This window comes from Heptranchias perlo, unplaced genomic scaffold (genome assembly GCF_035084215.1).
Source record: "Heptranchias perlo isolate sHepPer1 unplaced genomic scaffold, sHepPer1.hap1 HAP1_SCAFFOLD_44, whole genome shotgun sequence".
In the NCBI taxonomy this organism is placed as follows: domain Eukaryota; kingdom Metazoa; phylum Chordata; class Chondrichthyes; order Hexanchiformes; family Hexanchidae; genus Heptranchias; species Heptranchias perlo.
This window is the reverse complement of record NW_027139453.1, coordinates 6,000,211-6,026,192: the sequence shown is the minus strand read 5'-3', so window position 1 is coordinate 6,026,192 and position 25,982 is coordinate 6,000,211. Positions and strand designations below refer to the sequence as shown.

Here is a 25,982-nt window from a genome sequence, read left to right as displayed (position 1 = left end):
TTACTGACAGTATTTGTATTAATTGTAGAGCTGATATTATGAACAGTATCTGTTCTGAATATAGAGCTGGTATTACTGGCTTTATCTGTGCTGATTTTACATGTGATATTACTGAACGTACCTGTACTGATTACAGAGCCGATATTACGGACAGTACTTGTATTTATTATAGAGCTGATATTACTGATCATATCTGCACTGATTATAGAGCCGATATTACTGACAGTACTTGTATTTATTATAGAGCTGATATTACTGATCATATCTGCACTGAATATAGAACTGATATTAATGACAGTACTTTTATTGATTGTCGAGCTGATATTACTGAAAGTATCTGTGCTGATTTTATAGAGCTTAATAGTGAGATTATTTTGACGCTTATAGAGTTGTTATACTGAAAATGTCTGTTTTGATTATGGAGCTGATATTACTGACTGTACCTGTGCTAATATGAAGCTGTTATTACTGACTGTATCTCTGCTCAATATAGCGCTGATATTACTGACAGTATCTGCGCTAATATCCTTCTATTCCTTTATCCATCGTGTGTTTATTTAGCTTCCCTTAAATGAGTCGATGCGAGTCGCCTCAATTATGCCTTGTGGTGCTGAGTTCCACATTCCAACCACTCTCTGGGTGAAGAAATTTCTGCTCAATGCCCCATTGGATTTACCCCCAGAACCCTCTGCTCATCCACCCTAATTAGACACTTATTATCCAAGCAGTATGTGACCCCCTTATTTTTCTTACTAAAATCTAATATCTCACATTCATTAGGTACAGAGGAGGCATTTCCTCTGATGGAGGAATCCAGAACAAGCGGACACAATCTTAAAATTAGCTCGAGGCCGTTCAGGAGTGAAATCTGGACGCACGTTTTCACACAAAGTTTACTGGAAATGTGGAATTCCCTCTTCCAAAAGGTTGTGGATTCTGGGTCTACTGAAATTTTCACGGTTGACAGCGGCAGTTTTTTTTAGTTCAGGGTATGAGCGAAATGGGTCAAGGGCAGGTAAATAGAGTTCAGGTACAGAGCGGCCATGATCTAATTAAATGGGAGAACAGATTCGAGGGGCTGAATGGCCTACTCCTGGTCCTACGTTCTTATATTTAAACATGTGCTGGATTCCGGCATTTGGCGAATGTGAAGTTTAATTCGAGTTTCTGTACAATGACTTCAGCAACGGAAGGATTGTCTGTTCCCTTTAAATGGTTGCAACGTAGTATCATAGTAGGTACAGCACAGGAGTCCATTCAGCCCATGACGCATGTGCTGGCTCTTTTAAAGACCTTTCCAATTATTCCCTCTTCCATGCTCTTTCCCCAAAGCCCTGTAAATTTTTCCTTCAAGTTTTTTAATTCCCTTCAAATTCCCATTTGAAATTTACAATTGGTTCTCTTTTTTTGCCCCTCGTATTTCCACCTTTTTTTTCGATCTCCTCTGTTCCTTCTGTATTCAGCCTGGTTCACTCCTGTATTATAAACCTTACATTCGTCATTAGCCTCCATTTTCATTGTTCTAAATATCTCCATCTCTTTAGTCATTTAGGGTGATATAGTTTTGGATGCCTTTCCTTCCCCCCTCGTAGGGATATGTCTACACCGTACCCGAACCAAATGGGCTCTGACTGGCTGTTTGTATTTCAGGTTGAGCTCCATCGGTTCTGCAATTCGCAGAATTCCAGGGGAGTTAAGATCAGATAATCAGTGCAAGGGAATCGAAGGTAAACTTTGTTAAATATACTTTAGCAAACACACCCATTGTTCCACCCTGTGTCCAGTCAGAAATAAACAGTGAAACCCTGAAACTAACCTGCGATTTTATTTCGGGGACGGTTAAAAGTTCAGTACAAGAGATTCTGTATCTGTAGATTTTAAATACTATGGCCCTGAAATTGATGCTTTTTGTATCTGCCGAGATGCTGACCTGATGAGTCCAGGATTCTGGATCGGAATTCACCCCCCAACCAAACGCACGTTATCATAAGAATCTTGTTGTTCAGTCGATGAACAGTGAGACAGGTCAGAACATCGCACTCTCTGGCGCCGTTTTGGAGTCTCCGCCTCTGCCGGGCGAGTCCCAGCAGTTCTCCCGCACCCACCTGGCAAGACAAGACAACACTTGCACCAAAGTTTGTTTTTTTAATCTGTGAGTTTGACAGTGCAGTTCTTCTAACTGATCTGCTTTAACCACAGCAATGCACAAACACAGCCTGCCGGCTCCGGGTATTTTATTGGTGCAGTTTTAAGTACCCCTTCTACCGTGCTCTGGATTGTGCCGAGATTGCCTGAATTTACCCGCTCCCATGGGAGAAGATTATGTACTGGGTTGTTCCTGTCCGTCATTACTTTCCTTTAATTCCTGGCGTCACTTGTTCAATGCATTATTTACCAACAATATCAGGAAAGATTTAACAGGCTCTGTCTCTTTTCTCTATTCAGTTGAAGACGGAGAGGTGAACTGATAGAGGTCTTTCATATTCGGAAGGGGTTCCATAGGCTCGAACTGGAGAGCATGTTTCCCTTTAAGGGCAGTCCAAAAATAGAGGCCATGAATATAAGAAAGTTACTAATGAAACCAAGATGTAATTCAGGAGAGTCATCTTACTCAGAGAGTGGTGAGAATGTGCAATTCTCTACCACATGGAATGGTTGAGGCGAAAAGTTAAGATGCATTTAAGGGGAAGGTAGATAAATACACGAGGGTGCTAGAAATAGAAAGATAAGTTGATAGGGTGCGATGAAATCGTGCGGGAGGACGCTCGTGTGGAGCATAAATCCAGGCAAAGACCTGTGGGAAAAATGGGCTGTTCTTGAGCTAGACAATTCTAAGTCATTCAATGAATGTTTTTATTACACCAGCTCTTTCATCAACACAGATACAGTCAGTAGTAACAGCTCAATATTGAGCAGGGATACTGTCAGAATAATCAGCCCTATATTGAACAGGGATACAGTCAGTAAAGCAGGGCTATTTTGAGCAAAGATACATTCAGTAATATCAGTGCGATATTGAGCCGAGATACAGTTAGTAACCGCGACATATTAGCGCAGATACTGTCAGTAATATCAGCGCTATATTGAGCAGAGATACAGTCAGTAATAACAGCGTCATATTAGCACAGATACAGTCAGTAATATCAGTTCCATAATCAAAACAGACATTTTCAGTAGAACAACCCTATAAGCGTCAAAATACTCTCACTATTAAGCTCTATAAAATCAGGAGAGATACTTTCAGTAATATCAGCTCGACATTCAATAAAAGTACTGTCATTAATATCAGTTCTATAATCAGTGCAGATATAATCAGTAATATCATCTCGATAATAAATACAAGTACTGTCAGTAATATCGGCTCTATAATCAGTACAGGTACGTTCAGTAATATCACATGTAAAATCAGCAGAGATAAGGCCAGTAATACCAGCTCAATATTCAGATTAGATACTGTTCATAATATCAGCTCGACAATTAATTCAGATACTGTCAGTAATATCAGCTCTATGATCAATACACGTAATCTCAGAAGCATAAGCTCTTTCAGCAAAACTTATACTGTCAGCAGTATCAGCTCGATAATCAGTACAGGGACTGTCAGTCCATTTAACATTGTATTTAATTGTATCGAAACCCACCATTTGCACACACTGTCTATTTAACAGTGTATTTAATGATATATAAACCTATCATTTACCCACACTGTCCATTTAACAATGTATTTAATGATATATAAACCCACCATTTACACACACTGTCCATTGAACAGTGTATTTAATGATAATTAAACCCACCATTTACCCACACTGTCCATTTAACAGTGTATTTAATGATATATAAACCCACCATTTACAAATAATGTCCATTTAACAGTGTATTTAATGATATATAAAACCACCATTTATCCATACTGTCCATTTAACAGTGCATTTAATGATATAAAAACCCATTATTTACCCACACTGTCCATTTCACAGTGTATTTAATGATATATAATCCCACCATTTACCAGTACTGTCTATTGAAAATTGTATTTGATGATATATTAATTGAACATTTACCCACACTGTCCATTTAAAAGTGTACTTAATGATATATAAAACCACCATTTACCCAAACTGTCCACTTAACACAGTATTTAATTTTCACCACAATCTTTCCCTTAGATTGATCACAACAATCCGTCCCTCTGAATTATCACCACAATCTGTCCCTAGGATTGATCACAACAATCCGTCCCTCGGGATTATCACAAAAATCTGTCCCTGGAATTGATCACAACAATCCGTCCCTCGGGATTATCACCACAATCTGTCCCTAGGATTTATCACAGCAATCCGTTTCAACAATTGTTCACAATAATCCGTCCGTCGGGATTATCACCACAATATGTTCCTGGGATTGATCACAACAATCCGTCCCTCGGAATTATCACCACAATCTGTCCCTAGGATTGATCACAACAATCCGTCCCTCGGAATTATCACCACAATCTGTCCCTCGGATTGATCACAACAATCCGTCCCTCGGAATTATCACCACAATCTGTCCCTGGGATTGATCACAACAATCCGTCCCTCGGAATTATCACCACAATCTGTGCTCAAATACTTTCTCTCTTTGGACACTTCCAACCCGTGGAGTTGTTTTTGTATTCTGTCTGTGAACCCTCTGAAAATGGGGGAAATCCAATCCTTATACCAATCACAGTCCAGGAATGGTCCTTTCCGGAATTAACAATGTAACTGTTGTATCTGCTGAATATTTACTCTGATAAATGTAACTGTGGAATGTCAGTACTCGTTCCCCCAGTGATTGAGGTGATTGATGCTCAACAAGAGTTTAATTCGGAAGTTTAACGGTTAATGTCCTCACTTACAGAAACAGCCTGTCCTCAGCTCACTGACGAAACACTGGCTCTTGGCCCCAGGGTTGAAAGCGCAAACATCCGAAAATCGATGGGATTTTAAGCAAACAATGTCCCTGATGCAAATGTAACAATTTATTTCTAACCATGTATCTGCTTTACTGAACTTCCCTGGAACCAAATTTGAAAACGTAATATTTATAACTGACTTTGTTCACAATTGACGTTGCAGCGAATTGTTCACCCGCTTCGATTTGATTCCACCAGAAAGGCCGCTCCCTGTTCTGAAACAAATGAGGAATGTTTGTGTTGAAATCCATCCTGATGTCTGGCAGCAGCTTTCACAGAAGGCGGAGCTCTGAATTTCACATACCAAGGACCAGATCAAATTCCCAAGTTGTGAACTGCTAAAATAAAGCAAGGAACTTGTACTCGATTGGGTGTAATGAAATAACAAGGGAATAATTTGTGAAATCTACACGGACATTGAGAGACGGGATCAAGGTAATGTTAATGTAATGTCAATTTGCATTTTAATTAAGTTCTTCTGCCCCTTCCTCTTTTCTAAAGTCGATTTCCCGCGGTCAGATATGTTCCCCGGCGTCGGGAGCTCTCCATTCCTCGCGGATTGAATAATTCACTAATTGTTCGTTCAGACACTGACTGAAGGCTGGCTACTTTACACCTAGAATTTCAGGGCTTGTACCTTATTGGACCCCACCAATCTCCGCTCAGACACATTTTAAAGCGGTTAAAGGACAGATAGCAGGAACACGAACTCTGGAGATTTACACCATCCTAGTCCAGCGGTGTTTCCTCCCCATGTTAGAATTTGATATTCAGTAAACAGGAGTGGGAAACTGGCCTTTCTCACTCTATGTGCATTTATTTGTAACTGTGAAACTGGCTCTTCTTACTCACTGAACCATTATGTGCCCGGCATACTTGTATTCAACTGATCAAAGACTGATCGAACACACAGTTCAGCTCAGTAAAGGGTTAACACATTCGCAATGGCCGATTATCGCTCTCTGCCGGTCACCTGGGAAATCAGCCTCAGCTGACCCGAGGCCGGACTGAACGCCATCCAATCACAGGATAGGAACAAAATCGGAGACAAAACTTGCTCCTGATTAATTATAATTAATTAGTTTAATGCGAATTAGGTGGGAGAATGGAGCAAGGACTTCACCTTTTTTCGAAAAATAAGTTATTGAGGATGCTGGTAGTTAGATTTGCTCAACTGAAGAAAAAGAGGCCTCTCCCTTCAGGCAGAAGTAAACTGCAGGACTGTTTTAAAGAGAAACAGCTTCAGGGCTGAAACCATCTTTCACAGAGAAAGGAGGTTCCTGATCGTTAATTTTGATAATTTGAGTAGTTACTTCCAATATATACAGTTTGGAGGCCTCATCACTAGTCCTCATAAAAAAAACTTACCAAAAGGCAGGAGTGTCCATCACTAATCTTTATATAAAAAGTCACTACTGTAATTAGCAACAGGCACGAGGATCCATCACTAATCTTTATATAAAAAGTAACAATCTAAATTACCAACAGGTAGGAGGGTCCATCAGTATTTTTTTGTATAAAAAGTAACGACATAAATTTCAAACAGGTAGCAGGGCCTCACCACTAATTTTTATCGAAAAGGTAACAATTCCAATTACAATCAGGAAGGAGGGTCCATCTCAAGTCTTTATAAAGAAATTAACCACTGAAATTACCAACAGGTGGGAGTGTCCAACACTAATCTTTAAATAAAACTAACAACTCAAATTACCAACAGGTTGGTGGGCCCATCACTAATCTTCAGAAAAAGTAGCTACTGAAATTCCCAACAGGTCGGAGGGTCCATCACTAATCTTTACATAAAAAGTAACCATTCAAATTAACAACAGGTTTTAGGGCCCGATCTCTAGGCTTTATATAAAAAAGGAAGTAACTGCTCAAATGAATCTTGTATTTGATTAAACTAATGTAATTAGTGTAGGTGTAAATGTAAGTTTTTGTTGCTGTTGTCCGTTTATTACACTAGTGTGAGCGTGACTGAAACAACAGATAACTGCATCTTACAAGGTCTCAATCTTGGCTGCACATTTATGCTGGAGAAAACTTCAACTATAGTTTATAGAAATTTACTGACCGAGATGAATCGCTTTTACATTCCGACAGTGTGGAAAGGCAAGCACCGGGACTGATAGTTTAATTTGTTGCTCTTGCCTTTGCGCATACAGAGAGAGACACACACACAATGGAGAATTATGATTGTAAAACAGCCCTCAAATCGACAACTTATATATTTGTGGTGGTTTTTGAGATTGTAAGACCCCTAAAGATAATCCAAAGATAACTGTGCAGCACCAGTTTAAGATTACACGATTGATAACATTATACATTAGTGTTAATTTTATTGAACGGTGTAAAATTCGGAAACATAGGAAAAACAGGAACAGGAGTCGGCCATTCAGCCCCTCGTGACTGCTCCGCCATTTGATAATACCATGGCTGATCTGTGATCCAACTCCATATAACCGCCTTTGGCCCATATCCCTTAATACTTTTGATTGCCAAAAAGCTATATATCTCACATTTAAATTTAGCAATTGAGCTAGTGTCAATTGCCGTTTGCAGAAGAGAGTTCCAATCTTCTACCACCCTTTGTGTGTAGAAACGTTTTCTAATCTCGCTCCTGAAAGGTCTGGCTCTAATTTTTAGACTGTGCCCCCACCTCCAAGATTCCCCAACCAGCAGAAATAGTTTCTCTCCATCCACCCCATCCGTTCCCCTTAATATCTGATAAACTTCGAACTGATCACCCCTTAATCTTCGAAACTCTAGAGAATACAACCCCAATTTGTGTAATCTCTCCTCGTAACTTAACCCTTGAAGTCTGGGTATCATTCCAGTAAACCTACGCTGCACTCCCTCCAAAGCCAACATGTCCTTCCGAAGGTGCGGTGCCCAGAACTGTTCACAGTACTCCAGGTGCGGTCTGACCAGAGTTTTGTATAGCTGCAGCATGACCTCTGCCCCCTTGTACTCCAGTCCTCGACATATAAAGGCCAGCATTCCATTAGCCTTATTGATTATTTTCTGCACCTGATCATGACACTGCAATGGTCTATGCACCTGAACCCCGAGGTCCCTTTGGGCATCCACTGTTTTTAACATTTTACCATTTAGAAAGTACCCTCTTCTATCCATTCTTGATCCAAAGTGAATGATCTCACATTTGTCTACATTGAATTCCATTTGCCACAGTTTTGCCCATTCACCTATTCTATCAATATCGCTTTGTAATTTCATGTTTTCATCTACACTGCTTACAATGCCACCAATCTTTGTGTCATCGGCAAACGTTAGTCAGGTGCTGATACCGTGAGAGATATGGTAAATATATTCAAATAGAAGCACCAACCAAAACACATCTCCATGAACACACGGACAACGTCACTACCCATAGAGAGCAGAGAAATCACACCCAGCTCCGTATTGTGTATGTAGGTAGATATCAGGTTCATAAAATGCCAGAATTTAATATCAAAACTCAACAAATCAAAAAATTGCAACAAATCTGTGAATAAAATAATACAATAGCGTCAGACTGGGTAACACCGAGTGAAGAATCATTGAACTCATCACCTCGCTCCATATTGCTCTTCAGAATATTCACCAGCTCAGGGATAAGTCTGGTGCTGTCCTGCACGGAGACTAAATCTTACCAATGGGTGCTCCCAGTGCAGAATCTCGGCCGTCTGGAACTGGTTGTGGAGGTCTGCGGGACTCATTGGTTTTCCCTGGCCAGCTGTCTGTGCCGCACCTGATGTGGAGAATTGTTGGTAACAGTCGGGAAATGCTCGATCCCAGAGCTAACAATTGTTGTGCTGATGGGGGAGTAGGGACTTCATATCGCGACAAGGCGACGTTTTATCCTTCTCATCTTAATATTTCCGCTTAACCCTCCTATTAATATATTTATTACAGAGCAGCAGAATCTTGGAACGCCTGTCACCACCATGGCTGAAAGTCCAAACAGGGGAGAAGATCCAACTTCATCACCAAGAATGAGAATAGTCACCGGTAGGTTCAGATCAACCTTTACAATATCAATTATATCCTGATAAAGGGTACTGATCACGAGCAAGAACCTACAGCTCACTCAGGAAGAGGAAACCGAGCAGATACAGTGTAGATAGGGGGAAGTGAGTGAACATCTAGTGGGCCAGTGCAGTCATAGGTGGAGGGATCTCAGTGCTGGAACTGTCCAATAGATATCTGGTGTTTCGACTGTAAGGTGGATAGCGACAGCGACGCAGGATGGTCCTTCTGAATAATAGTGTGAAACCAGGGAGTAGGGGCATGTGTGAGAGGCAAGTTGGGCACATGAATAGGAGAGCGATAGTCAGGCGAATAAACAAATTCATCGGCAGCTCTATGCAGTCCCAATTAGTAAGTTACCTTCCTGGTGTCAGAGCGAAGAACTTCCTGGAACACGTGGGACACTCTCTGGGAAGGAAAGCAGAGCGGAAAATAGTCATGGCCGGAACCAATAACAAGGAAAGAGCTCCGTTGAGAGAGGGAATATTAACATTTGAGCTCTGGACTGAAAAACTAGGCCTTAACGTGGTGATCTCTGGATTGTTTTGCGCTGGGCTGCTGAAGGAGGACAATATGAGGCAGGTCAATGTCCGGCTGCAGGGATGGAACTGGAGGGAAGGGTTCATGTTTTTGGGACAACAGGGTTAGTTCAGGACGAAGTGGAGGGACGGTTACGAACTGAACCGACAAACTACAACGGTTTAACAGAAAGGGTATATAGAGCAGTGGGAGGGTTTCACCTGATAAGACTGGATCGTGTGAAATATCCGGATCTGAGACTAGAGAGTGGAAATAATAAAACTGTTGGAGCAGGAACAGAAGATTTGTGAAATAGTGAAAATTTATGAGCAGGAAAATGGAAGGAGGTTTTGAAGTCGTGACAGAAGACGTAACTTAATATTAAAAGCAAATAAAAACGAGAACAGGTCAACAGTCCAATGAATTGGAGTTCAGATTGTGTGTTATGTCTGTGAATCTACAAAACATTCCAAACACATTTGGAAAGTTAGATTGATGAGAGATGTGATCTAGTATCTATAAGATTGGGCTGTGATGGATGAGGTTTTGGGGAGAAACAACACATTTCCTTTAGTTTCTAAAAGTGATGGCAGATGTGAAAATGTTGTTGTAACAGTGGAGTATGTGGGACCATATTTCGAGATAACTGTAGAAAAGGATTGGGATCTGAATTTAACAGCCGAGGTGGATAAGTCACTGAACTGAGAAATAACGCACCCGAGGCTGTTAAATGAAGTCAGAGAGGAGATAGGAGGGAATTTGATCACAATTCAAAAAATCTATCGATCTCAGCCTTGAATATATTCAATGACTCATCATCCACAGCCCTCTGGGGGAGAGAGGTCCAAAGATTCAAAACACTCTGCGTGAAGAAATTCATCCTCATCTCAGTCTTGAATGGCCGACCCCTTATCCTGAGACGATGCAACCTAGTTTTAGAATCTCCATTTAGGGGAATCAATCTCTCAGCATCTAACCTGTCAAGCCCCATCATAATCTTATATGTTTCAATTAGATCACTATCATTCTTCTAAACTCCAGAGAGTACAGGCCCAATCTGCTCAATCTCTTCTCATAGGACAACCCTCTCATCCCAGGAATTAAGCTAGTGAACCCTCGTTGCACCGCCTCCAAGGCAAGCATACCCGTCCTTAGATAAGGAGACCAGAACTGGACGCAATACTTCAGGTGAGGTCTCACTAAAGCCGTGCACAGCTGTAGTAATTCTTCCCTCCTCTTGTACTCGAACCCCCTTGCAATAAAGGCCAAAATGCCATTTGCTCTCCGAATTACCTGCTCTCGCTGCATATTACATTTTTGAGTTTCTTATACAAGGACACCCAATTCTCTGTGAACACCAACATTTATTAGTCTCCCACCATTTTAAAATATTCTGTTTTTCTATCCTTCCTTCCAAAGTGAATATCCTCACATTTCCACACATTATGCCACAACTATCACCGTCTTGTCCACTCACTTAATCTGTCTATATCCTTTCACAGACTCTTTGTGTCCTCCTCACAAATTACTTTCCAACCTCGCTTTGTATCGTCAGCGAACTTGGACATTTTACACTGTCCCTTCAACTAATTCATCAATATAGATTGTAAATCGCTGAGGCCCAAGCACTGACCCCTCCGACACCCCACCAGTAACACCCTGCCAACCTGACAATGGCCCGTTTATCCCGACTTTCTGTTTCTTTCCTTTAACCAATCCCGGGTCATTCTGTGTCTGTTCAAAAGGGGTGTGCTGTCAGTCCCGGATCATTCTGTCCCTGTTTAAAAGGGATGTGCTGTCCGTCCCGGATCATTCTGTCCCTGTTTAAAAGGGATGTGCTGTCAGTCCCGGATCATTCTGTCTCTGTTTAAAAGGGATGTGCTGTCAGTCCCGGATCATTCTGTCCCTGTTTAAAAGGGGTGAGCGATCAGTCCCGGATCATTCTGTCCCTGTTTAAAAGGGATGAGCGATCAGTCCCGGATCATTCTGTCTCTGTTTAAAAGGGGTGAGCGATCAGTCCCGGATCACACTGTCCCTGTTTAAAAGGGATGAGCGATCAGTCCCGGATCATTCTGTCCCTGTTTAAAAGGGGTGAGCGATCAGTCCCGGATCATTCTGTCCCTGTTTAAAAGGGGTGAGCGATCAGTCCCGGATCATTCTGTCTCTGTTTAAAAGGGGTGAGCGATCAGTCCCGGATCATTCTGTCCCTGTTTAAAAGGGGTGAGCGATCAGTCCCGGATCATTCTGTCTCTGTTTAAAAGGGGTGAGCGATCAGTCCCGGATCATTCTGTCCCTGTTTAAAAGGGGTGAGCGATCAGTCCCGGATCATTCTGTCTCTGTTTAAAAGGGGTGAGCGATCAGTCCCGGATCATTCTGTGTCTGTTTAAAAGGGGTGAGCGATCAGTCCCGGATCATTCTGTCTCTGTTTAAAAGGGGTGAGCGATCAGTCCCGGATCATTCTGTCCCTGTTTAAAAGGGATGAGCGATCAGTCCCGGATCACACTGTCTCTGTTTAAAAGGGGTGAGCGATCAGTCCCGGATCATTCTGTCTCTGTTTAAAAGGGGTGAGCGATCAGTCCCGGATCATTCTGTCCCTGTTTAAAAGGGGTGAGCGATCAGTCCCGGATCATTCTGTCTCTGTTTAAAAGGGGTGAGCGATCAGTCCCGGATCATTCTGTCTCTGTTTAAAAGGGGTGAGCGATCAGTCCCGGATCATTCTGTCCCTGTTTAAAAGGGGTGAGCGATCAGTCCCGGATCATTCTGTCCCTGTTTAAAAGGGATGAGCGATCAGTCCCGGATCATTCTGTCCCTGTTTAAAAGGGGTGAGCGATCAGTCCCGGATCATTCTGTCCCTGTTTAAAAGGGATGAGCGATCAGTCCCGGATCATTCTGTCCCTGTTTAAAAGGGGTGAGCGATCAGTCCCGGATCATTCTGTCCCTGTTTAAAAGGGATGAGCGATCAGTCCCGGATCATTCTGTCTCTGTTTAAAAGGGGTGAGCGATCAGTCCCGGATCACACTGTCCCTGTTTTATAAGGGATGAGCGATCAGTCCCGGATCATTCTGTCCCTGTTTAAAAGGGGTGAGCGATCAGTCCCGGATCATTCTGTCTCTGTTTAAAAGGGGTGAGCGATCAGTCCCGGATCATTCTGTCCCTGTTTAAAAGGGGTGAGCGATCAGTCCCGGATCATTCTGTCTCTGTTTAAAAGGGGTGAGCGATCAGTCCCGGATCATTCTGTGTCTGTTGAAAAGGGGTGAGCGATCAGTCCCGGATCATTCTGTCTCTGTTTAAAAGGGGTGAGCGATCAGTCCCGGATCATTCTGTCCCTGTTTAAAAGGGATGAGCGATCAGTCCCGGATCACACTGTCTCTGTTTAAAAGGGGTGAGCGATCAGTCCCGGATCATTCTGTCTCTGTTTAAAAGGGGTGAGCGATCAGTCCCGGATCATTCTGTCCCTGTTTAAAAGGGGTGAGCGATCAGTCCCGGATCATTCTGTCTCTGTTTAAAAGGGGTGAGCGATCAGTCCCGGATCATTCTGTCTCTGTTTAAAAGGGGTGAGCGATCAGTCCCGGATCATTCTGTCCCTGTTTAAAAGGGGTGAGCGATCAGTCCCGGATCATTCTGTCCCTGTTTAAAAGGGATGAGCGATCAGTCCCGGATCATTCTGTCCCTGTTTAAAAGGGGTGAGCGATCAGTCCCGGATCATTCTGTCCCTGTTTAAAAGGGATGAGCGATCAGTCCCGGATCATTCTGTCCCTGTTTAAAAGGGGTGAGCGATCAGTCCCGGATCATTCTGTCTCTGTTTAAAAGGGGTGAGCGATCAGTCCCGGATCATTCTGTCCCTGTTTAAAAGGGGTGAGCGATCAGTCCCGGATCACACTGTCCCTGTTTAAAAGGGGTGAGCGATCAATCCCGGATCATTCTGTCTCTGTTTAAAAGGGGTGAGCGATCAATCCCGGATCATTCTGTCCCTGTTTAAAAGGGGTGAGCGATCAGTCCCGGATCATTCTGTCTCTGTTTAAAAGGGGTGAGCGATCAGTCCCGGATCATTCTGTCTCTGTTTAAAAGGGGTGAGCGATCAGTCCCGGATCATTCTGTCTCTGTTTAAAAGGGGTGAGCGATCAGTCCCGGATCATTCTGTCCCTGTTTAAAAGGGGTGAGCGATCAGTCCCGGATCATTCTGTCCCTGTTTAAAAGGGATGAGCGATCAGTCCCGGATCATTCTGTCCCTGTTTAAAAGGGGTGAGCGATCAGTCCCGGATCATTCTGTCCCTGTTTCAAAGGGGTGAGCGATCAGTCCCGGATCATTCTGTCCCTGTTTAAAAGGGGTGAGCGATCAGTCCCGGATCATTCTGTCCCTGTTTAAAAGGGATGAGCGATCAGTCCCGGATCATTCTGTCCCTGTTTAAAAGGGGTGAGCGATCAGTCCCGGATCATTCTGTCCCTGTTTAAAAGGGGTGAGCGATCAGTCCCGGATCATTCTGTCTCTGTTTAAAAGGGATGAGCGATCAGTCCCGGATCATTCTGTCCCTGTTTAAAAGGGATGAGCGATCAGTCCCGGATCATTCTGTCCCTGTTTAAAAGGGGTGAGCGATCAGTCCCGGATCATTCTGTGTCTGTTTAAAAGGGGTGAGCGATCAGTCCCGGATCATTCTGTCCCTGTTTAAAAGGGGTGAGCGATCAGTCCCGGATCATTCTGTCTCTGTTTAAAAGGAGTGAGCGATCAGTCCCGGATCATTCTGTCCCTGTTTAAAAGGGGTGAGCGATCAGTCCCGGATCATTCTGTCTCTGTTTAAAAGGGGTGAGCGATCAGTCCCGGATCATTCTGTCTCTGTTTGAAAGGGGTGAGCGATCAGTCCCGGATCATTCTATCCCTGTTTAAAAGGGGTGAGCGATCAGTCCCGGATCATTCTGTCTCTGTTTAAAAGGGGTGAGCGATCAGTCCCGGATCATTCTGTCCCTGTTTAAAAGGGGTGAGCGATCAGTCCCGGATCATTCTGTCTCTGTTTAAAAGGGGTGAGCGATCAGTCCCGGATCATTCTGTCCCTGTTTAAAAGGGATGAGCGATCAGTCCCGGATCATTCTGTGTGTGTTTAAAAGGGGTGAGCGATCAGTCCCGGATCATTCTGTCTCTGTTTAAAAGGGGTGAGCGATCAGTCACGGATCATTCTGTCCCTGTTTAAAAGGGGTGAGCGATCAGTCCCGGATCATTCTGTCTCTGTTTAAAAGGGGTGAGCGATCAGTCCCGGATCATTCTGTCTCTGTTTAAAAGGGTTGAGCGATCAGTCCCGGATCATTCTGTCCCTGTTTAAAAGGGATGAGCGACCAGTCCCGGATCATTCTGTCCCTGTTTAAAAGGGGTGAGCGATCAGTCCCGGATCATTCTGTCCCCTCTTTTAAAAGGGGTGAGCGATCAGTCCCGGATCATTCTGTCCCTGTTTAAAAGGGGTGAGCGATCAGTCCCGGATCATTCTGTCCCTGTTTAAAAGGGGTGAGCGATCAGTCCCGGATCATTCTGTCCCTGTTTAAAAGGGGTGAGCGATCAGTCCCGGATCATTCTGTCTCTGTTTAAAAGGGGTGAGCGATCAGTCCCGGATCATTCTTTCTCTGTTTAAAAGGGATGAGCGATCAGTCCCGGATCATTCTGTGTCTGTTTAAAAGGGATGAGCGATCAGTCCCGGATCATTCTGTCCCTGTTTAAAAGGGGGGAGCGATCAGTCCCGGATCATTCTGTCCCTGTTTAAAAGGGGTGAGCGATCAGTCCCGGATCATTCTGTCCCTGTTTAAAAGGGGTGAGCGATCAGTCCCGGATCATTCTGTCCCTGTTTAAAAGGGATGAGCGATCAGTCCCGGATCATTCTGTCCCTGTTCAAAAGGGGTGAGCGATCAGTCCCGGATCATTCTGTCCCTGTTTAAAAGGGGTGAGCGATCAGTCCCGGATCATTCTGTCTCTGTTTAAAAGGGGTGAGCGATCAGTCCCGGATCATTCTGTCCCTGTTTAAAAGGGATGAGCGATCAGTCCCGGATCATTCTGTCCCTGTTTAAAAGGGGTGAGCGATCAGTCCCGGATCATTCTGTGTCTGTTTAAAAGGGGTGAGCGATCAGTCCCGGATCATTCTGTCCCTGTTTAAAAGGGGTGAGCGATCAGTCCCGGATCATTCTGTCTCTGTTTAAAAGGGGTGAGCGATCAGTCCCGGATCATTCTGTCCCTGTTTAAAAGGGGTGAGCGATCAGTCCCGGATCATTCTGTCTCTGTTTAAAAGGGGTGAGCGATCAGTCCCGGATCATTCTGTCTCTGTTTAAAAGGGGTGAGCGATCAGTCCCGGATCATTCTATCCCTGTTTAAAAGGGGTGAGCGATCAGTCCCGGATCATTCTGTCTCTGTTTAAAAGGGGTGAGCGATCAGTCCCGGATCATTCTATCCCTGTTTAAAAGGGGTGAGCGATCAGTCCCGGATCATTCTGTCTCTGTTTAAAAGGGGTGAGCGATCAGTCCCGGATCATTCTGTCCCTGTTTAAAAGGGGTGAGCGATCAGTCCCGGATCATTCTGTCTCTGTTTAAAAGGGGTGAGCGATCAGTCCCGGATCATTCTGTCCCTGTTTAAAAGGGATGAGCGATCAGTCCCGGATCATTCTGTCCCTGTTTAAAAGGGATGAGCGATCAGTCCCGGATCATTCTGTCCCTGTTTAAAAGGGGTGAGCGATCAGTCCCGGATCATTCTGTCCCTGTTTAAAAGGGATGAGCGATCAGTCCCGGATCATTCTGTCCCTGTTTAAAAGGGGTGAGCGATCAGTCCCGGATCATTCTGTGTCTGTTTAAAAGGGGTGAGCGATCAGTCCCGGATCATTCTGTCCCTGTTTAAAAGGGATGAGCGATCAGTCCCGGATCATTCTGTCCCTGTTTAAAAGGGGTGAGCGATCAGTCCCGGATCATTCTGTGTCTGTTTAAAAGGGGTGAGCGATCAGTCCCGGATCATTCTGTCCCTGTTTAAAAGGGGTGAGCGATCAGTCCCGGATCATTCTGTCTCTGTTTAAAAGGAGTGAGCGATCAGTCCCGGATCATTCTGTCCCTGTTTAAAAGGGGTGAGCGATCAGTCCCGGATCATTCTGTCTCTGTTTAAAAGGGGTGAGCGATCAGTCCCGGATCATTCTGTCTCTGTTTAAAAGGGGTGAGCGATCAGTCCCGGATCATTCTATCCCTGTTTAAAAGGGGTGAGCGATCAGTCCCGGATCATTCTGTCTCTGTTTAAAAGGGGTGAGCGATCAGTCCCGGATCATTCTGTCCCTGTTTAAAAGGGGTGAGCGATCAGTCCCGGATCATTCTGTCTCTGTTTAAAAGGGGTGAGCGATCAGTCCCGGATCATTCTGTCCCTGTTTAAAAGGGATGAGCGATCAGTCCCGGATCATTCTGTGTGTGTTTAAAAGGGGTGAGCGATCAGTCCCGGATCATTCTGTCTCTGTTTAAAAGGGGTGAGCGATCAGTCACGGATCATTCTGTCCCTGTTTAAAAGGGGTGAGCGATCAGTCCCGGATCATTCTGTCTCTGTTTAAAAGGGGTGAGCGATCAGTCCCGGATCATTCTGTCTCTGTTTAAAAGGGTTGAGCGATCAGTCCCGGATCATTCTGTCCCTGTTTAAAAGGGGTGAGCGATCAGTCCCGGATCATTCTGTCCCTGTTTAAAAGGGATGAGCGATCAGTCCCGGATCACACTGTCTCTGTTTAAAAGGGGTGAGCGATCAGTCCCGGATCATTCTGTCCCTGTTTAAAAGGGATGAGCGACCAGTCCCGGATCATTCTGTCCCTGTTTAAAAGGGGTGAGCGATCAGTCCCGGATCATTCTGTCCCCTCTTTTAAAAGGGGTGAGCGATCAGTCCCGGATCATTCTGTCCCTGTATAAAAGGGGTGAGCGATCAGTCCCGGATCATTCTGTCCCTGTTTAAAAGGGGTGAGCGATCAGTCCCGGATCATTCTGTCTCTGTTTAAAAGGGGTGAGCGATCAGTCCCGGATCATTCTGTCCCTGTTTAAAAGGGGTGAGCGATCAGTCCCGGATCATTCTGTCTCTGTTTAAAAGGGGTGAGCGATCAGTCCCGGATCATTCTGTCTCTGTTTAAAAGGGGTGAGCGATCAGTCCCGGATCATTCTATCCCTGTTTAAAAGGGGTGAGCGATCAGTCCCGGATCATTCTGTCTCTGTTTAAAAGGGGTGAGCGATCAGTCCCGGATCATTCTGTCCCTGTTTAAAAGGGGTGAGCGATCAGTCCCGGATCATTCTGTCTCTGTTTAAAAGGGGTGAGCGATCAGTCCCGGATCATTCTGTCCCTGTTTAAAAGGGATGAGCGATCAGTCCCGGATCATTCTGTCCCTGTTTAAAAGGGATGAGCGATCAGTCCCGGATCATTCTGTCCCTGTTTAAAAGGGGTGAGCGATCAGTCCCGGATCATTCTGTCCCTGTTTAAAAGGGATGAGCGATCAGTCCCGGATCATTCTGTCCCTGTTTAAAAGGGGTGAGCGATCAGTCCCGGATCATTCTGTGTCTGTTTAAAAGGGGTGAGCGATCAGTCCCGGATCATTCTGTCCCTGTTTAAAAGGGATGAGCGATCAGTCCCGGATCATTCTGTCCCTGTTTAAAAGGGGTGAGCGATCAGTCCCGGATCATTCTGTGTCTGTTTAAAAGGGGTGAGCGATCAGTCCCGGATCATTCTGTCCCTGTTTAAAAGGGGTGAGCGATCAGTCCCGGATCATTCTGTCTCTGTTTAAAAGGAGTGAGCGATCAGTCCCGGATCATTCTGTCCCTGTTTAAAAGGGGTGAGCGATCAGTCCCGGATCATTCTGTCTCTGTTTAAAAGGGGTGAGCGATCAGTCCCGGATCATTCTGTCTCTGTTTAAAAGGGGTGAGCGATCAGTCCCGGATCATTCTATCCCTGTTTAAAAGGGGTGAGCGATCAGTCCCGGATCATTCTGTCTCTGTTTAAAAGGGGTGAGCGATCAGTCCCGGATCATTCTGTCCCTGTTTAAAAGGGGTGAGCGATCAGTCCCGGATCATTCTGTCTCTGTTTAAAAGGGGTGAGCGATCAGTCCCGGATCATTCTGTCCCTGTTTAAAAGGGATGAGCGATCAGTCCCGGATCATTCTGTGTGTGTTTAAAAGGGGTGAGCGATCAGTCCCGGATCATTCTGTCTCTGTTTAAAAGGGGTGAGCGATCAGTCACGGATCATTCTGTCCCTGTTTAAAAGGGGTGAGCGATCAGTCCCGGATCATTCTGTCTCTGTTTAAAAGGGGTGAGCGATCAGTCCCGGATCATTCTGTCTCTGTTTAAAAGGGTTGAGCGATCAGTCCCGGATCATTCTGTCCCTGTTTAAAAGGGATGAGCGATCAGTCCCGGATCACACTGTCTCTGTTTAAAAGGGGTGAGCGATCAGTCCCGGATCATTCTGTCCCTGTTTAAAAGGGATGAGCGACCAGTCCCGGATCATTCTGTCCCTGTTTAAAAGGGGTGAGCGATCAGTCCCGGATCATTCTGTCCCCTCTTTTAAAAGGGGTGAGCGATCAGTCCCGGATCATTCTGTCCCTGTATAAAAGGGGTGAGCGATCAGTCCCGGATCATTCTGTCCCTGTTTAAAAGGGGTGAGCGATCAGTCCCGGATCATTCTGTCCCTGTTTAAAAGGGGTGAGCGATCAGTCCCGGATCATTCTGTCTCTGTTTAAAAGGGGTGAGCGATCAGTCCCGGATCATTCTTTCTCTGTTTAAAAGGGATGAGCGATCAGTCCCGGATCATTCTGTGTCTGTTTAAAAGGGATGAGCGATCAGTCCCGGATCATTCTGTCCCTGTTTAAAAGGGGGGAGCGATCAGTCCCGGATCATTCTGTCCCTGTTTAAAAGGGGTGAGCGATCAGTCCCGGATCATTCTGTCCCTGTTTAAAAGGGGTGAGCGATCAGTCCCGGATCATTCTGTCCCTGTTTAAAAGGGATGAGCGATCAGTCCCGGATCATTCTGTCCCTGTTCAAAAGGGGTGAGCGATCAGTCCCGGATCATTCTGTCCCTGTTTAAAAGGGGTGAGCGATCAGTCCCGGATCATTCTGTCTCTGTTTAAAAGGGGTGAGCGATCAGTCCCGGATCATTCTGTCTCTGTTTAAAAGGGGTGAGCGATCAGTCCTGGATCATTCTGTCCCTGTTTAAAAGGGGTGAGCGATCAGTCCTGGATCATTCTGTCCCTGTTTAAAAGGGGTGAGCGATCAGTCCCGGATCATTCTGTCTCTGTTTAAAAGGGGTGAGCGATCAGTCCCGGATCATTCTGTCCCTGTTTAAAAGGGGTGAGCGATCAGTCCCGGATCATTCTGTCTCTGTTTAAAAGGGGTGAGCGATCAGTCCCGGATCATTCTGTCCCTGTTTAAAAGGGATGAGCGATCAGTCCCGGATCATTCTGTCCCTGTTTAAAAGGGATGAGCGATCAGTCCCGGATCATTCTGTCTCTGTTTAAAAGGGGTGAGCGATCAGTCCCGGATCATTCTTTCTCTGTTTAAAAGGGATGAGCGATCAGTCCCGGATCATTCTGTGTCTGTTTAAAAGGGATGAGCGATCAGTCCCGGATCATTCTGTCCCTGTTTAAAAGGGGGGAGCGATCAGTCCCGGATCATTCTGTCCCTGTTTAAAAGGGGTGAGCGATCAGTCCCGGATCATTCTGTCCCTGTTTAAAAGGGGTGAGCGATCAGTCCCGGATCATTCTGTCCCTGTTTAAAAGGGATGAGCGATCAGTCCCGGATCATTCTGTCCCTGTTCAAAAGGGGTGAGCGATCAGTCCCGGATCATTCTGTCCCTGTTTAAAAGGGGTGAGCGATCAGTCCCGGATCATTCTGTCTCTGTTTAAAAGGGATGAGCGATCAGTCCCGGATCATTCTGTCTCTGTTTAAAAGGGGTGAGCGATCAGTCCTGGATCATTCTGTCCCTGTTTAAAAGGGGTGAGCGATCAGTCCTGGATCATTCTGTCCCTGTTTAAAAGGGGTGAGCGATCAGTCCCGGATCATTCTGTCTCTGTTTAAAAGGGGTGAGCGATCAGTCCCGGATCATTCTGTCCCTGTTTAAAAGGGGTGAGCGATCAGTCCCGGATCATTCTGTCTCTGTTTAAAAGGGGTGAGCGATCAGTCCCGGATCATTCTGTCCCTGTTTAAAAGGGATGAGCGATCAGTCCCGGATCATTCTGTCCCTGTTTAAAAGGGATGAGCGATCAGTCCCGGATCATTCTGTCCCTGTTTAAAAGGGGTGAGCGATCAGTCCCGGATCATTCTGTCCCTGTTTAAAAGGGATGAGCGATCAGTCCCGGATCATTCTGTCCCTGTTTAAAAGGGGTGAGCGATCAGTCCCGGATCATTCTGTGTCTGTTTAAAAGGGGTGAGCGATCAGTCCCGGATCATTCTGTCCCTGTTTAAAAGGGATGAGCGATCAGTCCCGGATCATTCTGTCCCTGTTTAAAAGGGGTGAGCGATCAGTCCCGGATCATTCTGTGTCTGTTTAAAAGGGGTGAGCGATCAGTCCCGGATCATTCTGTCCCTGTTTAAAAGGGGTGAGCGATCAGTCCCGGATCATTCTGTCTCTGTTTAAAAGGAGTGAGCGATCAGTCCCGGATCATTCTGTCCCTGTTTAAAAGGGGTGAGCGATCAGTCCCGGATCATTCTGTCTCTGTTTAAAAGGGGTGAGCGATCAGTCCCGGATCATTCTGTCTCTGTTTAAAAGGGGTGAGCGATCAGTCCCGGATCATTCTATCCCTGTTTAAAAGGGGTGAGCGATCAGTCCCGGATCATTCTGTCTCTGTTTAAAAGGGGTGAGCGATCAGTCCCGGATCATTCTGTCCCTGTTTAAAAGGGGTGAGCGATCAGTCCCGGATCATTCTGTCTCTGTTTAAAAGGGGTGAGCGATCAGTCCCGGATCATTCTGTCCCTGTTTAAAAGGGATGAGCGATCAGTCCCGGATCATTCTGTGTGTGTTTAAAAGGGGTGAGCGATCAGTCCCGGATCATTCTGTCTCTGTTTAAAAGGGGTGAGCGATCAGTCACGGATCATTCTGTCCCTGTTTAAAAGGGGTGAGCGATCAGTCCCGGATCATTCTGTCTCTGTTTAAAAGGGGTGAGCGATCAGTCCCGGATCATTCTGTCTCTGTTTAAAAGGGTTGAGCGATCAGTCCCGGATCATTCTGTCCCTGTTTAAAAGGGATGAGCGATCAGTCCCGGATCACACTGTCTCTGTTTAAAAGGGGTGAGCGATCAGTCCCGGATCATTCTGTCCCTGTTTAAAAGGGATGAGCGACCAGTCCCGGATCATTCTGTCCCTGTTTAAAAGGGGTGAGCGATCAGTCCCGGATCATTCTGTCCCCTCTTTTAAAAGGGGTGAGCGATCAGTCCCGGATCATTCTGTCCCTGTATAAAAGGGGTGAGCGATCAGTCCCGGATCATTCTGTCCCTGTTTAAAAGGGGTGAGCGATCAGTCCCGGATCATTCTGTCTCTGTTTAAAAGGGGTGAGCGATCAGTCCCGGATCATTCTGTCCCTGTTTAAAAGGGGTGAGCGATCAGTCCCGGATCATTCTGTCTCTGTTTAAAAGGGGTGAGCGATCAGTCCCGGATCATTCTGTCTCTGTTTAAAAGGGGTGAGCGATCAGTCCCGGATCATTCTATCCCTGTTTAAAAGGGGTGAGCGATCAGTCCCGGATCATTCTGTCTCTGTTTAAAAGGGGTGAGCGATCAGTCCCGGATCATTCTGTCCCTGTTTAAAAGGGGTGAGCGATCAGTCCCGGATCATTCTGTCTCTGTTTAAAAGGGGTGAGCGATCAGTCCCGGATCATTCTGTCCCTGTTTAAAAGGGATGAGCGATCAGTCCCGGATCATTCTGTCCCTGTTTAAAAGGGATGAGCGATCAGTCCCGGATCATTCTGTCCCTGTTTAAAAGGGGTGAGCGATCAGTCCCGGATCATTCTGTCCCTGTTTAAAAGGGATGAGCGATCAGTCCCGGATCATTCTGTCCCTGTTTAAAAGGGGTGAGCGATCAGTCCCGGATCATTCTGTGTCTGTTTAAAAGGGGTGAGCGATCAGTCCCGGATCATTCTGTCCCTGTTTAAAAGGGATGAGCGATCAGTCCCGGATCATTCTGTCCCTGTTTAAAAGGGGTGAGCGATCAGTCCCGGATCATTCTGTGTCTGTTTAAAAGGGGTGAGCGATCAGTCCCGGATCATTCTGTCCCTGTTTAAAAGGGGTGAGCGATCAGTCCCGGATCATTCTGTCTCTGTTTAAAAGGAGTGAGCGATCAGTCCCGGATCATTCTGTCCCTGTTTAAAAGGGGTGAGCGATCAGTCCCGGATCATTCTGTCTCTGTTTAAAAGGGGTGAGCGATCAGTCCCGGATCATTCTGTCTCTGTTTAAAAGGGGTGAGCGATCAGTCCCGGATCATTCTATCCCTGTTTAAAAGGGGTGAGCGATCAGTCCCGGATCATTCTGTCTCTGTTTAAAAGGGGTGAGCGATCAGTCCCGGATCATTCTGTCCCTGTTTAAAAGGGGTGAGCGATCAGTCCCGGATCATTCTGTCTCTGTTTAAAAGGGGTGAGCGATCAGTCCCGGATCATTCTGTCCCTGTTTAAAAGGGATGAGCGATCAGTCCCGGATCATTCTGTGTGTGTTTAAAAGGGGTGAGCGATCAGTCCCGGATCATTCTGTCTCTGTTTAAAAGGGGTGAGCGATCAGTCACGGATCATTCTGTCCCTGTTTAAAAGGGGTGAGCGATCAGTCCCGGATCATTCTGTCTCTGTTTAAAAGGGGTGAGCGATCAGTCCCGGATCATTCTGTCTCTGTTTAAAAGGGTTGAGCGATCAGTCCCGGATCATTCTGTCCCTGTTTAAAAGGGATGAGCGATCAGTCCCGGATCACACTGTCTCTGTTTAAAAGGGGTGAGCGATCAGTCCCGGATCATTCTGTCCCTGTTTAAAAGGGATGAGCGACCAGTCCCGGATCATTCTGTCCCTGTTTAAAAGGGGTGAGCGATCAGTCCCGGATCATTCTGTCCCCTCTTTTAAAAGGGGTGAGCGATCAGTCCCGGATCATTCTGTCCCTGTATAAAAGGGGTGAGCGATCAGTCCCGGATCATTCTGTCCCTGTTTAAAAGGGGTGAGCGATCAGTCCCGGATCATTCTGTCCCTGTTTAAAAGGGGTGAGCGATCAGTCCCGGATCATTCTGTCTCTGTTTAAAAGGGGTGAGCGATCAGTCCCGGATCATTCTTTCTCTGTTTAAAAGGGATGAGCGATCAGTCCCGGATCATTCTGTGTCTGTTTAAAAGGGATGAGCGATCAGTCCCGGATCATTCTGTCCCTGTTTAAAAGGGGGGAGCGATCAGTCCCGGATCATTCTGTCCCTGTTTAAAAGGGGTGAGCGATCAGTCCCGGATCATTCTGTCCCTGTTTAAAAGGGGTGAGCGATCAGTCCCGGATCATTCTGTCCCTGTTTAAAAGGGATGAGCGATCAGTCCCGGATCATTCTGTCCCTGTTCAAAAGGGGTGAGCGATCAGTCCCGGATCATTCTGTCCCTGTTTAAAAGGGGTGAGCGATCAGTCCCGGATCATTCTGTCTCTGTTTAAAAGGGGTGAGCGATCAGTCCTGGATCATTCTGTCCCTGTTTAAAAGGGATGAGCGATCAGTCCCGGATCATTCTGTCCCTGTTTAAAAGGGGTGAGCGATCAGTCCCGGATCATTCTGTGTCTGTTTAAAAGGGGTGAGCGATCAGTCCCGGATCATTCTGTCCCTGTTTAAAAGGGGTGAGCGATCAGTCCCGGATCATTCTGTCTCTGTTTAAAAGGGGTGAGCGATCAGTCCCGGATCATTCTGTCCCTGTTTAAAAGGGGTGAGCGATCAGTCCCGGATCATTCTGTCTCTGTTTAAAAGGGGTGAGCGATCAGTCCCGGATCATTCTGTCTCTGTTTAAAAGGGGTGAGCGATCAGTCCCGGATCATTCTATCCCTGTTTAAAAGGGGTGAGCGATCAGTCCCGGATCATTCTGTCTCTGTTTAAAAGGGGTGAGCGATCAGTCCCGGATCATTCTGTCCCTGTTTAAAAGGGGTGAGCGATCAGTCCCGGATCATTCTGTCTCTGTTTAAAAGGGGTGAGCGATCAGTCCCGGATCATTCTGTCCCTGTTTAAAAGGGATGAGCGATCAGTCCCGGATCATTCTGTGTGTGTTTAAAAGGGGTGAGCGATCAGTCCCGGATCATTCTGTCTCTGTTTAAAAGGGGTGAGCGATCAGTCACGGATCATTCGGTCCCTGTTTAAAAGGGGTGAGCGATCAGTCCCGGATCATTCTGTCTCTGTTTAAAAGGGGTGAGCGATCAGTCCCGGATCATTCTGTCTCTGTTTAAAAGGGTTGAGCGATCAGTCCCGGATCATTCTGTCCCTGTTTAAAAGGGATGAGCGATCAGTCCCGGATCACACTGTCTCTGTTTAAAAGGGGTGAGCGATCAGTCCCGGATCATTCTGTCCCTGTTTAAAAGGGATGAGCGACCAGTCCCGGATCATTCTGTCCCTGTTTAAAAGGGGTGAGCGATCAGTCCCGGATCATTCTGTCTCCTCTTTTAAAAGGGGTGAGCGATCAGTCCCGGATCATTCTGTCCCTGTTTGAAAGGGGTGAGCGATCAGTCCCGGATCATTCTGTCCCTGTTTAAAAGGGGTGAGCGATCAGTCCCGGATCATGCTGTCCCTGTTTAAAAGGGGTGAGCGATCAGTCCCGGATCATTCTGTCTCTGTTTAAAAGGGGTGAGCGATCAGTCCCGGATCATTCTGTCTCTGTTTAAAAGGGGTGAGCGATCAGTCCCGGATCATTCTGTCCCTGTTTAAAAGGGGTGAGCGATCAGTCCCGGATCATTCTGTCTCTGTTTAAAAGGGGTGAGCGATCAGTCCCGGATCATTCTTTCTCTGTTTAAAAGGGATGAGCGATCAGTCCCGGATCATTCTGTGTCTGTTTAAAAGGGATGAGCGATCAGTCCCGGATCATTCTGTCCCTGTTTAAAAGGGGTGAGCGATCAGTCCCGGATCATTCTGTCCCTGTTTAAAAGGGGTGAGCGATCAGTCCCGGATCATTCTGTCCCTGTTTAAAAGGGATGAGCGATCAGTCCCGGATCATTTTGTCCCTGTTTAAAAGGGGTGAGCGATCAGTCCCGGATCATTCTGTCCCTGTTTAAAAGGGGTGAGCGATCAGTCCCGGATCATTCTGTCTCTGTTTAAAAGGGGTGAGCGATCAGTCCCGGATCATTCTGTCCCTGTTTAAAAGGGGTGAGCGATCAGTCCCGGATCATTCTGTCTCTGTTTAAAAGGGGTGAGCGATCAGTCCCGGATCATTCTGTGTCTTTTAAAAGGGGTGAGCGATCAGTCCCGGATCATTCTGTGTCTGTTTAAAAGGGATGAGCGATCAGTCCCGGATCATTCTGTCCCTGTTTAAAAGGGATGAGCGATCAGTCCCGGATCATTCTGTCC

The 25,982-nt window shown here is 45.9% G+C and overlaps 2 long non-coding RNA genes across 14 annotated transcripts in view; one reads left to right on the top strand and one right to left on the bottom strand.

Moving 5' to 3' along the window:
- LOC137312864 (uncharacterized) overlaps positions 1-25,982 on the bottom strand; it is a 1,008,715-nt gene that overhangs the window by 82,087 nt on the left and 900,646 nt on the right. The gene's annotated exons all lie outside the window — the stretch shown is intronic.
- The window catches only part of LOC137312865 (uncharacterized), a 157,370-nt gene that overhangs the window by 11,884 nt on the left and 119,504 nt on the right, over positions 1-25,982 (top strand). For 11 of the 13 annotated variants that reach the window (XR_010960871.1, XR_010960882.1, XR_010960883.1 and 8 more), the window contains exons 2-4: positions 1,651-1,727; positions 5,138-5,374; positions 8,855-8,950. This is a non-coding gene — a long non-coding RNA (uncharacterized lncRNA). The remainder of the gene's footprint in view (positions 1-1,650; positions 1,728-5,137; positions 5,375-8,854; positions 8,951-25,982) is intronic. The other 2 variants (XR_010960876.1, XR_010960879.1) reach the window with 2 other exon arrangements.